This window comes from Morus notabilis, unplaced genomic scaffold, assembly GCF_000414095.1.
Source record: "Morus notabilis unplaced genomic scaffold, ASM41409v2 Scaffold606, whole genome shotgun sequence".
NCBI classification, from domain to species: Eukaryota; Viridiplantae; Streptophyta; class Magnoliopsida; order Rosales; family Moraceae; genus Morus; species Morus notabilis.
This window is the reverse complement of record NW_010364071.1, coordinates 6,648-20,469: the sequence shown is the minus strand read 5'-3', so window position 1 is coordinate 20,469 and position 13,822 is coordinate 6,648. Positions and strand designations below refer to the sequence as shown.

Genomic DNA, 13,822 nt, shown 5'->3' with positions numbered 1-13,822 from the left:
TCTCGCCTCCTAGTATGGTTGGCGATGATGCACCGGGCATGATGGCATAAGCTCGGGTTGGGGCGGGGCTCTCCTCCATAAATTGCGTCTTTAGGCTCAATTATTCCTATGCCGAGCCAACTCGTCAAAGAGTGGCTTTCGCCCATAGTACGTGTCGTACAACACGACATATGGGTCATGATTCTTGACACCCTCAAGCTTGGCGAGATTTGGCAGTTTTCGGCTCATTTGCTCAACTCGACTCGGCGCCGGCATATGTACTTGGTTGGCGTGGAAGAACGGCACTTGAGATGGTGGGGGAGTTGCCGGCCACATTGGGTCTTCATAGATGTGATCTTTCTCAACCGGGGGTGGCACGACAATGGGGATCTCGAGGGATTAAGACTCATTGACATCTTCTTGAAATTCTTCACTAACCAATTCTTGAGTCTCCTCCTCTCTCAATGAGTCATCATCAAATAACTCATAATCCTTCTCTTGTGTTTCTCTATTCATGGTGTTAGTATATTCATCTAGAAGAAGCTTCAACCTAAACAACTCCGCTAGATTTGTCTTCATTTCCTCGTGAAGTTGGTCGAACACCTCCATCCTCTCTAACTTCTCTATGCGGAGTCTTGTCTCCTCCGAAAATTGGGCGACAAGGTCTTCAAGTGAGGTAAAAGACTTCGCTTAGTGACGGGGGGTGTCAAGCCATGGCTCTGAAATGTTGGAGCTATCCTAAAAACTGTGGTGGTTTGTTGAATACCTCCCATACCGATAGTTAACACTGGCCATGTCTTCCAACCACCAATAAGCTTCATCCGCGGATAGTTGGTGAAAAGAGGTGGTACCATTTCCTTTTTCCACCCACATTCTTGTTGCGGCATCTAACCCGTCGAGGAAGATTTGTAGTTGCACCTCCCTCAGGAAACCATGGTTGGGAAACTGAATGAGCTGCTCCTTGTATCTCTCCCAAGCACTAAAAAATAGCTCGGAGTCTCATTGAGCAAATCTTAAGAGGACTTGTCGATCAACCATCTCCAAGTATTTTGTAAAACAAAGGAAAACAAAAATAGAACAAAAGATTAAAAATGAGAAATAAAAGCCTAAATTAAAGTCAAGTTATGTACTCACAAAATTAACAACAATTTAAAATGCCAATCCCCGGCAATGGCGCTAAAAACTTGATGCTTAATATTTGTGTATATAATAAATTTCTGCAAGCGTACGGTGTCAAGTTTTGAGTATAGGGTGAGTAAGTATCGTCTCCACAGGGATTGGGTTTAGAATTGCCGTTAAGTACCGCGATTATTGTAACTTAACTTTATCTAGGCAACCTAATAAGATGATAATTCAGAACAAAAACTAAATACAATATAAAAATAAAAATAAAGTATCTATACACAAATGGTCTAGGGACTTGATTTCGCTTTATTAGTCCTATGTTCATCCTATTATGTAATCGCTAATCAATTCCGTTCGATTCATTAATTAAGGCTCTAATGTTATCTCGCAACCTCTCTCGAGTGCCTCACAAGAAATTGTATTTAAATACCCAAAATAATATCCCTATTCGAAATGAATATTTAAACACAAATTAAGCTTCACCTTTTAGAATTAGAAAATAAGAATATTGATCGCCTCTTGGCCTCACAACGACCTAAATCTTAATTTGATTATCTAACCGTTGATCTCCTCTCGGTCTCACAACAACCTAGACTATGTTTCTCAAATCTAGATAAAGAACTCAATCTCTCTCGAGCATCAAATTCACAATCTAAAAATCATCTAACTCATTGGCCAAATAAATTAGAAGCATTAAGCATATAGAAACATAAATGAATTGAAAACGAAATTAAATTAACAATCAACAAAATATTCAAAACACAGTTCAAATAAAACAACATCGAGCCCTAGATTTAATGTCTAGCTTAACATGGAAAAATAGATGAAAGAAGATAAAACTCAATATCCATTGAAGAGCTTCCAAGGACCTTCAAGATGAAGGATTTCGGCCTCCTTTTGATGTTTTCTTCAAATTTCTGGGCTCCCCTTCTCAAATGACATCTCTTTCCTTTTATACTACGACATTTTGGAGCTAGGGCTTCATACGTGCGCTGTAGCCTACGTGAAAATACACTGCGGCGCGCGTTTTTGGAATAGAATCCCACTGTTACGGGCTGAGGCGCGCTGCAGCGCCTTTGGGCGCGCTGTAGCGCGCAGGGCATACATCTGGGCGCGCTGCAGTGCATGTTCCTGCTCTGGGCGCGCAGGTGCGTGCCTGGGTGTGGGGCGCGCGCGCGGCCGCACGCCTAAAAGTGGGGCGCGGGCGCGCAGTGGGCTCGGGCGCGGGCGCGCGTCCCATTCTGACTTCGCTTTCCTTTGCGCGCTGTAGCCCACTTTCTTGCATTCCAAAGCCTCTGCTTTTGTGCCTTAAAGTCCTCTTTCGCCTCCTCTTGGCATTGATTAACAAGTTGGGCAAATATTCTTCTTTTCTTCATGCAAAATCATCCAAGTTCGCATTTATTTATAATTCCTATAAAAAGCATACCAAAGACATTAAACTAACATAAATGCTTGAAAAAGTACAAATATTCATGCTTAAAAGTACTTGATTTGTTGGTAGAAATACCCGTCATCACCAGGGTATCCACCGCAACAACAAAGAACTCAAGCCGTGGAACAATCTAGCTCTTTAGAGAGCTTGCTAAAAGAATTTATTTCAAGGAGTGAAGCTAAAATCCAAAGCCATGATGCAGCACTGTGAAATTTAGAAAATCAAGTTGGGTAGATTGCAAACTCTTTGAATAACAGGCCCTAAGGTTCTCTCCCAAGCAATACCGAAGATCCACGAAGAGAAGGGAAAGAACACTATAGGGCTATTACACTAAGGTGTGGAAAGGAGCTGGAGTCAAGGGCAAAACCTTAGGCTGTACCAACAGAGCCCACTTCAATCCAAGAGGAAGAGAAGAAAACATAGCCACAAGAAGAACAACACAGGAGTAAGCAACCAAATTCTGATGTACAGAATGCTGCAGCATTTTGGAGCATCAGAAACCAGTAACAGCAATGGCAGCCGACCACCTCTACCATTCCCATAGCATTTCCAGAGACTGCAACAAGATGGGCAGTTTCGTAAATTTTTAGATGTTTTGAAACAGCTACACATCAACATACTGCTGGTGGAAGCCTTGGAACAGATGCCAAGCTATGCTAAGTTCATGAAGGATTTAGTGACTAAGAAACGCAGGCTTGGGGAGTTTGAAACAATGGCTTTGACTGAAGAATGCAGTGCTATTTTGCAGAACAAACTCCTGCCCAAGTTAAGGATCCAGGAAGTTTCACTATTCCATGCTCTATTGGAAACCAATACTTTGGTAGAGCATTATGTGCTCTGGGAGCTAGTATAAATTTGATGCCAATGTCCATATTCAAGAAGTTGGGCATTGGAGATGCAAGGCTGACTACAATGTCTTTGCAGCTGGCTAATAGGTCGATTGCAACCCCTAAAGGAAAGATTGGGGATGTACTGGTAAGGGTGGACAAGTTCATTTTTCCTGCTGACTTTATTATTCTTGATTATGAAGCAGATAGAGAAGTGCCCATAATTTTGGGGAGGCCATTTCTTGCAACTGGTCGCACCTTGATTGATGTACAAAAGGGAGAATTGACCATGAGGGTGCAGGAAGAATAGGTCACCTTCAATGTGTTCAAGGCAATGAAGTTCCCAAGTGAAACCGAGGAATGCTTAGCCATTTCAGTATTGGATTCTCTGGTGGCAGAAACACTTGAGCATGATAACTTCGAGGGTCATGTGGAAGGAGGCGTTGAGCAAGTAGAGTGGGTGGGAGCAAATGTGATAATGCCGGGCTACACAAGGAAGTTTGAGTCTCTGGACTTGATTGAACGGGAACACCAGCCCACTCAGCCATCAAGCAAAGAGCCACTAGTCCTTGAACTCAAGCCCTTGCCACCACACTTGAGGTATGCCTACTTAGGAGCATCTTCTACCCTTCCAGTCTTTATTTCTGCTTTATTGACACAGGACAAAGAGGGCAAGCTAATAGAGGTTTTAAGAGAATCCCAAGGAGCCATCGGTTGGACTATAGCAGACATAAAAGGTATAAGTCCCTCATTTTGTATGCACAAGATTCTTTTGGAAGACGATAAAAAGGGGTCTATAGAGGGACAAAGAAGGATGAACCCGATCATGAAGGAGGTGGTCAAGAAGGAGATAATAAAGTGGTTAGATGCAGGAATCATCTATCCAATCTCGGATAATGCATGGGTGAGCCCGATTAAATGTGTTCCTAAGAAAGGGGGGATCACTGTTGTTGAAAATGAGAAGAAGGAGTTAATCCCCACAAGAACAGTAACAAGTTGGCAGATATGCATGGATTACAGGAAGCTTAACAAGGCCACTAGAAAAGATCATTTCTCGCTTCCCTTTATTGATCAAATGTTGGACAGGCTAGCGGGTAAGGAATTTTATTGCCTAGTGACGGGTATTCCGGTTATAATCAGATTGTGATTGCACCAGAGGATCAACACAAGACTACTTTCACGTGTCCCTTTGGCACATTTGCCTTCAGGAGAATGCCGTTCTGACTTTGTAACGCTCTAGCCACTTTTCAGAGATGCATGTTGGCTATTTTCACTGATATGGTGGAGTAGTACTTAGAGGTTTTTATGGATGATTTCTCAATTTTTGGGAAAGATTTTGATGAGTGCCTCATGAACTTGGCCAAGGTCCTAAAGAGGTGTGAAGAGACTAACTTACTCTTGATCTGGGAGAAGTGCCATTTTATGGTCAAGGAGGGAATAGTGCTAGGACACAGAGTCTCAAGGGATGGTCTAGAGGTTGATAAGGCTAAGATTGCTGTGATAGAAAAGTTACCAGCACCGAAGGGCTTCGAAGCTTCCTTGGACATGCGGAGTTCTATAGGAGGTTCATTAAGGACTTCTCAAAGGTGTCAAAGCCTCTTTGTAGTCTTCTGGAAAAGGATAGCAAGTTTATTTTTGATGAGGCATGCTTATTAGCATTTGCAGAATTGAAGAAGAAGCTCATTTCAGCACATATCATTACAGCACCTGATTGGTCTCTTCCTTTTGAACTAATGTGTGATGCCAGTGACTGGGCAGTGGGGGCAGTTCTCGAGTAGCGCAGAGAGAGGGTGTTTCACTCAATTTATTACACTAGTAAAACTCTATCAGGAGCTCAACTAAATTACACTGTGACAGAAAAGGAGTTGTTGGCGGTTGTCTTTACATTTGACAAGTTTCGAGCCTACTTGATAGGGACAAAGGTAACGGTTTTTACAGACCACTCAGCCATCAAATATTTGATGGCGAAGAAGGATGCAAAGCCTCGGTTAATCAGATGGGTACTTCTGCAATCTGGGTTCTATTGGCCGTCAATTTTTAAGGATGCTCATGTATTTGTACTGAGGTGTGATAGGTGCCAGAGAACTGGGAACATATCAAGAAGGCATGAGATGCCTCTAAATAACATCTTAGAAGTGGAACTGTTTGATGTTTGGGGTATGGATTTTATGGGCCCCTTCCCGGTGTCGTTTGAAAACCAATACATTCTTGTCGCTGTTGACTATGTGTCAAAGTGGGTGGAGGCCATTGCTTCATCCACAAATGATGCCAAGGTGGTGCTGAGATTCTTACAGATGCACATTTTCACTCGTTTTGGAACCCCCCGAGCCATCATTAGTGATGAAGGAACCCACTTCTGCAACAAATACTTGGGGCAACTGCTTGCTAAATATGGTGTCAAACACAAGGTCACCACAGCCTATCACCCACAAACCAGTGGGCAGGCCGAATTATCAAACAGGGAAATCAAGCAATTACTCGAGAAAACAGTGAACCCAACTCGCAAGGATTGGTCAGTGCGCTTGGGCGATGCATTGTGGGCCTTCCGAACAGCATTGAAAACACCATTAGGAATGTCCTCATATAGGCTGGTGTATGGAAAGGCTTGTCACTTGCCTATGGAGTTAGAACATAGAACGTTTTGGGCTCTCAAGAAGTTGAACCTCGATTGGCAGGCAGCCGGGCAGAACAGATTGTTACAACTGAATAAGCTAGATGAATTCAGGCTACAAGCTTATGAGAGTGCATGGCTATACAAGGAGAAGACTAAGAAATGACATGACCGCAAAATCTTACCTCAGAACTTTGAAGCTAGGCAGCAAGTGCTTTTGTTCAATTCCCGGTTGAAGATTTTCCCAGGAAAACTGAAATCTCACTGGTCTGGGCCATTTAAAGTCACTGAGGTATTTCCCTATGGAGCGGTAGAGTTGATTGAAGAGAGCTCTGGGAGGAAATTTAAGGTAAATGGATAGTGGTTGAAGCACTATCGGGGAGGTCTTGTGGATCGTTGCAAAACATCCATCAGTCTGCAAGAGGCTTAAATCAGGGAAGTAGTCAGGCTGATGACTAAAAAACAAACGCTTATGGGAGGCAACCCATAGATTGTTTTCTTTGTTTTCATTTTTATTTTGCTATTCTACATTTATACTTTTAATTGGGTGTGTGTTTTAATGGTTGGCAGAATCATTTGGAGTTTAATCTGTTGCAAAACACAGAAAGAAAAAAAAAGAGAAAGCGTTAGAATTAGCCCAGAATGCCATGGCTAAATACTGCAGCATTCTGGGCAGCCAAAAAAAAAATGACAATGCGTTTAGCCTGTTTTTGAAGCCCTAATTTCACCCTTATTTATACCCTTCACTTCCTCTTCTTCAAACATCACAAACTCACTTTTCTCACACACACCAAATCTTCCCTCACGGCCGGCCACTATCAAATCTTGCCATTTCCTCTGCCATTCTCAACAAGATTTCAAGCTAGCATCCTTTCACCCACAGCATTCTCTCCAAAAGTTTATAATATTCATCTCCACTGCGCGGGACAACTCAAGTTTGGGGGAAGAGGAAGCCGCCACCGAAAAGCAGATCTCCTATTGAGGTAAGTGCGACTTCTTCCCTGACTCTGTCCCTTTGATTGAGGACAGAATATAACTGGACGGTTTGAGAACTGGGGAGGGATACACTATTCCTGTCGAGAGAAAAGAAATAACTTAAAAAGGTCCCAACGTGAGATCAGAGGAAAAGTGATACTAGGCTACCAGAGTTAATATGAAGAAAAAGAAGAAGCAAAACTGCTTTGTTGAATTTCAGGAAGTGATTAAGCTTAGGGAATTTTCGTAACGGGTAGTCAGAAGCAAAGAAGGGAATACAGGTCACACAAAAAATGCCATTTAAGAGTAGAGCATGTAGGGGAAAGGGTGTGTAGGTCCAGGTGGATTCAAATAGTTCTGAGACACAACCTGCCTCGAAGAATACGGAAGTGGAAAGGTTTGCATCCCCCCAGGCATAGCAACGATTCACAGCATGCATGAGTTATCACACATTGCACATGGAGTGAGGCTTCGTGTACAGTAGGGGTCGCACCTCAGGTTATCCCAGTTTCATCCACTCGATCATCAAGACACACAAATGGCATTCGTTCTGCCATAGCCCGCCCGCTGCGATAGTGCAGCTTGTGCGTGAATTTTACGCTAACTACGATGCTGCGGTACCCGATTTAGTATTTGTCCGAGGTCAGACGGTCCCCATCACATCTGAGGCAATCAACAAAATTTATAACTTGTCAAACGTGGAGGATCACTTCACTGGATTTGCTGACAATTTAGACGCTGACCAACAGGACGAAGTCCTCCATGAACTATGTGTTGAGGTGACTCAGTGGTGGAGGGCAACTAGGGGTTCGATGACTTTCCACAGGGAATGCCTCCAGCCAGGACCAAAGACTTGGTACCACTTTCTGAGGTTTCGGCTGATGCCATTGTCTCACTACCGCCTGGTACACAAGGAGAGAGCCATCATGTTGTATTGCGTGTTACAGGGGATGCCCCTAGATGTGGGTAAGTTGATTCGCCAGCAAATTGGTATCTGTGCGGGATGAAAAAAATAGGAGATTGTGGTTTCCGTCACTAATTACACAATTATACACTGCCCATGGAGTGGTCATTGAAGAGCACGAACCTAAGCAACAGCCAACCACAGCCATTACATCGATTGCTCTCACGCGGCTCCTGCATGATGATCTGTAAGAAAAAGAAGGAGACGCTCCTGCCCCAGCAGCAGATGCACCTGCCTTAGGAGCACCTAATGCTGTACCACCTAACCCCGACCTTGTTGCTAGTTTGAACCGGATGGAGCAGCACCTCGGTCAGGTGGAAGTGCTTCAATATGAATCCTTGCAAAACATGCGGGATTTTTTGGACGTATACAAAGCAAAGAGATTTAGCTCTTCAGAAACATTTCAGAGCTAATTCCAGGAGGTTCCAGTACTTTCTGCAATTTCCACATCATCTGTGCAATTCCTCCTCCGAGAATGAGGAAGCTGGCCTTAGTGAAGAGGCTGCACCGGTCTCCCCCACCCCACCTCCAGCCGAGCAACAACCAGAACCCGAGGGGGCTGCCACGTCCAAACGTCGTGAGAAGGGCAAATCGGCTGTGCCTGAGACTTTCACTAGACGAATGAAGCTGCGGAGTGCAGTAAATTGGAAGTGGCGGGGATGAAAGTGACAGCGCTCAGTCAGGGAAGCTCTTCCTCCTATTCTTCTTCTAATATCTGATTGTATCCTTGTTACCAGTTTTTTTTAGTTTTATTTTTCATTTCCCGTGTTTGGTTAGTTATCTTTATTTGTTTTGTCTCTTTTGCATACTTTGTGGTGAATTTTCTTAAACTCATGATAAAAATTGATAAGAGCAGACGCAACCTTTTAAAAATTTTTTTTTAATATCGCCTTGTGTTGATTTGTGATTCTTTTGATTGCTTAACTCTTGGCTTGTGAATTGTCTTCCCATTATGCACGCTACCTGGTGTTTTTTTTTTTATTCTGTGTTTACCTAGGGTAAGATCTATGCATGTGCTTCAGTCTCAAATAAACCATTTATAAGCCCTAGAACTTGCTTGATGAACTCTTGAGGTGAAATCTCCAATTAACACAATACTAAGGAAATGATTTAGGCTGTCTTTGGACCGTTTGAGCTTTGTGGCTGACCTTCATTCAACATATCCTTAGCATACCCTGTTGAGCTTATTTCTCCCATTTTCCTTGTACCCGTATCTTTAGCCTAGTTGTTGAAGGAAGTTTTTGATATTGCTCTTTTCTTGCTCCTCTTGCACCATTGAGGACAATGCTAATTTTAAGTTTGGGGGCAGAGGGTGCTTGAGCTTTTAATCTCTAGTATGTGTCCCTCATATAAATATAAAAAAAAATAGAGAAAACTTTGCTCCGCTGCTTCGAAATGCTTAGTAACCAGGAGTGAGCATGAGCCTCATGTTCACTTTTGTGTCAAACAGCAGACCAAGGTAAGAGCAAGCTAAAAAAAAAAAAAAAAATTTTAGCGCCTTGATTTGTAACTCGTTGAGTAACCGGATGACTTCATCACCAATGTTGACATTCGCGTAAAAAGACAAGTTGGCAATTCTTGGTAGTTTTAAAAAAAAATATATAGAAGAGTACAATAAAAGGGTATTTAGAAATAAAAACAGATATGGTGGACAAGGGAAAATAAAACTTGAGTTTGGGGGAGTTGCGTGGGAATGTTATGTGTGTCTACAAGGTGCTAAAGTGCTATGTGCTTTAGGTGAGTTGGGCCAAAATATCACCTTCCATCCTACCTTCACCCTAGCCTAGCTTTACAAACCTAATGAAGTCCTATTGATCCTTGGTGGTGTGTTGATTTAAATTAGTGGAGAGACTTGAGAAAAGCAAGCTTATGGGGTTTGAACTTGTAATAAGAAGAACTTGATGTAGAACACATGTGCATGGTCCCAACTAGTTTGACATTGATGATTTAGCACTTGGTTGTTCACACACACACAAGAAAGGTCAAAGCAGAGACGAAGCAATCTCTTGAATTTGAGATCAGCACTTGGCTGGAAATCATGTTTTTCTTTAGGCTACACTTCTAACCCATTTAGTAAGGAAAATATCTCTTAAGAATTCATCCACAAAGTATGCATTAGTTTTTTCTGTTTGAGCTCATTCTTTCTGTCTTGTTGTCACTTTTATTTTGCTCGAGGACAAGCAACATTCTAAGTTTGGGGGTGTGATAACTCTAAGAAATTAGAGTTATCCACTGGGTTTCTAGCTCAAAAATTGTGTGACCAAGAGTGTTTTTCTAGTTTATTGTGTGTTTTAATTTAGATTTGTATAGTTTACACTCACTTTGGTTTAATTCCCTACTGGTGCTCCTCTTGAAGTGAAAGTTGATGATTTTGAAGTAAAATGTGGTGAAAAATCGACTAAGGCTGTGTGCGTACTTTGTAGGAAATTTCTGGGCTAAATGCTGCGGCATTCTGGCAACATTCTGGGAACAGCTGGCATATGCCTGGCGTCAGCGCACTAACTGGAGAAAATAGATAAAAGGAGTTTGTGTGAGCTGGATGAGCAGGTGTCATTGTGGTCCCCTGCACACATCATTAAGTGACACCTTAGCCCTTGTGTTGCCCTAGAAGGGAATATTTTCTTAGGATAAAGAGGCATCCGCCAGGGAAAATAAGGAGGAGAGAGAAACGTGGCTGAAATAGGAAAGGGAGGACAGAGACTATTTTTCCACAGAGAGAATACACAGAGCATCCCTCTCCAGAAAAACTCACAGAGCACTACCCAGAGAGAAAAAAGCTTCTTACGAGAGCTGAAGAAGGCAGGAAATACAAAGAGTACTCAACCCAAAAAAAGAATCAGAAACGTGAGAAGAGGGCTGGAAGTTGAAGGACATTTTGGCCGGCCAGAGAGGAATCCAAGTTTCGGCTGAAATTCATTCTTCTTCTGTTAGCTTAACTTTCTTTTGTTATTTAGCTACTAATTTAGCTATGGATTATTCTAGGGCTTTGAATCTTGTAAATCTTATTATGAACTAATTTGCTTTAGCTAGGTTTGCTAATGGAACCAAGATTGTGAGAATGACAAGTTGTTTTTGAGATGCTATTAATTTACTATTCCTGTTTGTTCATGTGAGTTAATGTCTATTTCTAGTCTTGACTGGCCATCAATTTTAGGGTACAAGATTAAGATTAATACTGGAAGGGTTAGTTTTAATCAGATTAGCATGAATGATGCATGTTCAATAAACTTACTGAGTTGTTGATTAGTGGATGGTATAAGAATATATTATTCACCTTGCATAACTTATTGAAACCTGAGCTTAAATCTGCATTCCTAGAGTTGGATTCACATAGGAATATGTCAGAAATGGCTTGAGGAACCCGAGTCATAATTAATTCGGAAGAACTTTATGCAATTAAGGAGTTTCTGTTAACAGAGATAGTAAAATGCTGTAGCATTCTAGGTAACATTCTAATCAGACTTGCAATTAGGGGGAAGTTAGTAGACCTAGCTCATTTTCACCACTGAATTACAACCCATAATTACGTTCTTGTTACTGTTAGTCACTTTAGACTGCATTTAGTTTGCATTCATTTTATTTACATCATTTTAGTGAATTTTTGCCACATTCATTCTTTACTTGTTTTGTTGATTATATAACTTCCAACTCATACTTTCGGTGACTTAATCCTCATAGGATCGACACTCTTATTCACTCTTTATTACTTGTTTGTGACACGTGCACTTGCGAGCATAAATATCACGCAACAAGTTTTTGGTGCTGTTGCCGAGGATTGAAATCATTAAAAGTATTTGTAGGAGTCAATTTGTTTTACATTTGTTTACTTTTTAATCTCATTCATTTGGTTCTTAATTTCTCAGGTTAGTAAGTTGCTTGCATGAATCCACCGCAAGACTTAGAGTTGTTGCCTATAGATCCTAAAATCGAAAGAACATTCTGAGCTTGGAGAAGGGAACAACAAGGCTTAGCGGGAGTGGGAGACATGGCAGAAGGGGCAGCAGGAAACAATGGGCAGCAGGCACATGCCAACATCCCTGCTCCTCAACCGGTGCTGGTAGATGATAGAAACAGGGCCATTCGAGACTATGCTGTGCCCATTTTACATGGACTTAACCCCGGCATAGTGAGGCCAGTGATTCAGGCGCCATTTTGAGCTTAAGCCAGTGATGTTCCAAATGCTCCAAACTGTAGGCCAATTTAGTGGTGTAGCAACCGAAGATCCTCACCTCCATCTCAGACAATTTATGGAGGTGAGTGATACTTTCAAGTTACCGGGGGTGACAGAAGATGCATTAAGGTTAAAGCTATTCCCTTATTCTTTGAGGGATAAAGCTCGGGCATGGCTGAATTCTTTGCCTCCAGATTCGGTGGCGACATGGGATGGTTTGGCAGAGAAGTTTCTCATGAAATACTTCCCTCCAACCAAGAATGCAAAGCTAAGGAACGACATTACCTCTTTCCAACAAGAAGACGGGGAGTCATTGTATGAAGCATGGGAAAGGTTCAAGGAGCTTTTACGGAAGTGCCCTCATCATGGGATCCCCCATTGGATTCAAATGGAGACTTTCTATAATAGTCTCAATGGGCAAACAAGGACCATAGTCAATGCCGCAGCTGGTGGAGCCATTTTGGCCAAATCTTACAATGAAGCATATTAGATTCTGGAGAGGATGGCTAACAACAATTATCAATGGCCAACCGAGAGACTAAATGCAAGGAAGGCCACTAGAATTCATGAAGTTGATGCTATCACTGCACTCTCAGCTCAAATGTCATCTTTGACAAATATGGTAAAAGCATTGAACATACCGGTAGGGGTAAATGCAGTGCAAACTACTGGTTTCTCATGTGTTTACTGTGGAGAGGGCCACTTATATGAAGATTGCCCATCCAACCCCGCCTCCGCATGCTATGTTGCTAATTTCAACAAGGGTAACCATCATTATTCAAATCCTCATAACCAAGGGATGAGGCAACATCCAAACTTATCATGGAGTAATCAGGGAGCAAGTTCTAGTGGACCCAATGCCTACCATAGAAGCACCTATCCACCAGGTGATGCTTAATATTTTTGTATATAATAAATTTCCGCAAGCATACGGTGTCAAGTTTTGAGTATAGGGTGAGTGAGTATCATCTCCACAGAGATTGGGTTTAGAATTGCCGTTAAGTACTGTGATTATTGTAACTTAACTTTATCTAGACAACCTAATAAGATGATAATTCAGAATAAAAACTAAATACAATATAAAAATAAAAATAAAGTATCTATACACAAATGGTCTAGGGACTTGATTTCACTTTATAATTCCTATGTTCATCCTATTATGTAATCACTAATCAATTCCATTCAATTCATTAATCAAGGCTCTAATATCATCTCGCAACCTCTCTCGAGTGCCTCACAAGAAATTGTATTTAAATACCCAAAATAATATCCCTATTCGAAATGAATATTTAAACACAAATTAAGCTTCACCTTTTAGAATTAGAAAATAGGAATATTGATTGCCTCTCGGCCTCACAACGACCTAAATCCTAATTTGATTATATAATCGTTGATCTCCTCTCGGTCTCACAACAACCTAGACTATGTTTCTCAAATCTAGATAAAGAACCCAATCTCTCTCGAGCATCAACTTCACAATCTAAAAATCATCTAACTCATTGGCCAAATAAATTAGAAGCATTAAGCATAGAGAAACATAAATGAATTGAAAACGAAATTAAATTAACAATCAACAAAATATTCAAAACATAGTTCAAATAAAACTACATCAAGTCCTAGATTTAATGTCTAGCTCAACATGGAAAAATAGATGAAAGAAGATAAAACCCAATATCCATTGAAGAGCTTCCAAGGACCTCCAAGATGAAGGATTTCGGCCTCCTTTTGATGTTTTCTT

General features: G+C 41.5%; 1 non-coding gene across 1 annotated transcript; it reads right to left on the bottom strand.

The window, feature by feature from the left end:
- Positions 1 to 12,349: 12,349 nt before the first annotated feature.
- LOC112093009 lies at positions 12,350 to 12,456 on the bottom strand. The gene has a single exon (XR_002902870.1). It is a non-coding gene; the product is annotated as a small nucleolar RNA R71 (small nucleolar RNA).
- Positions 12,457 to 13,822: the final 1,366 nt, after the last annotated feature.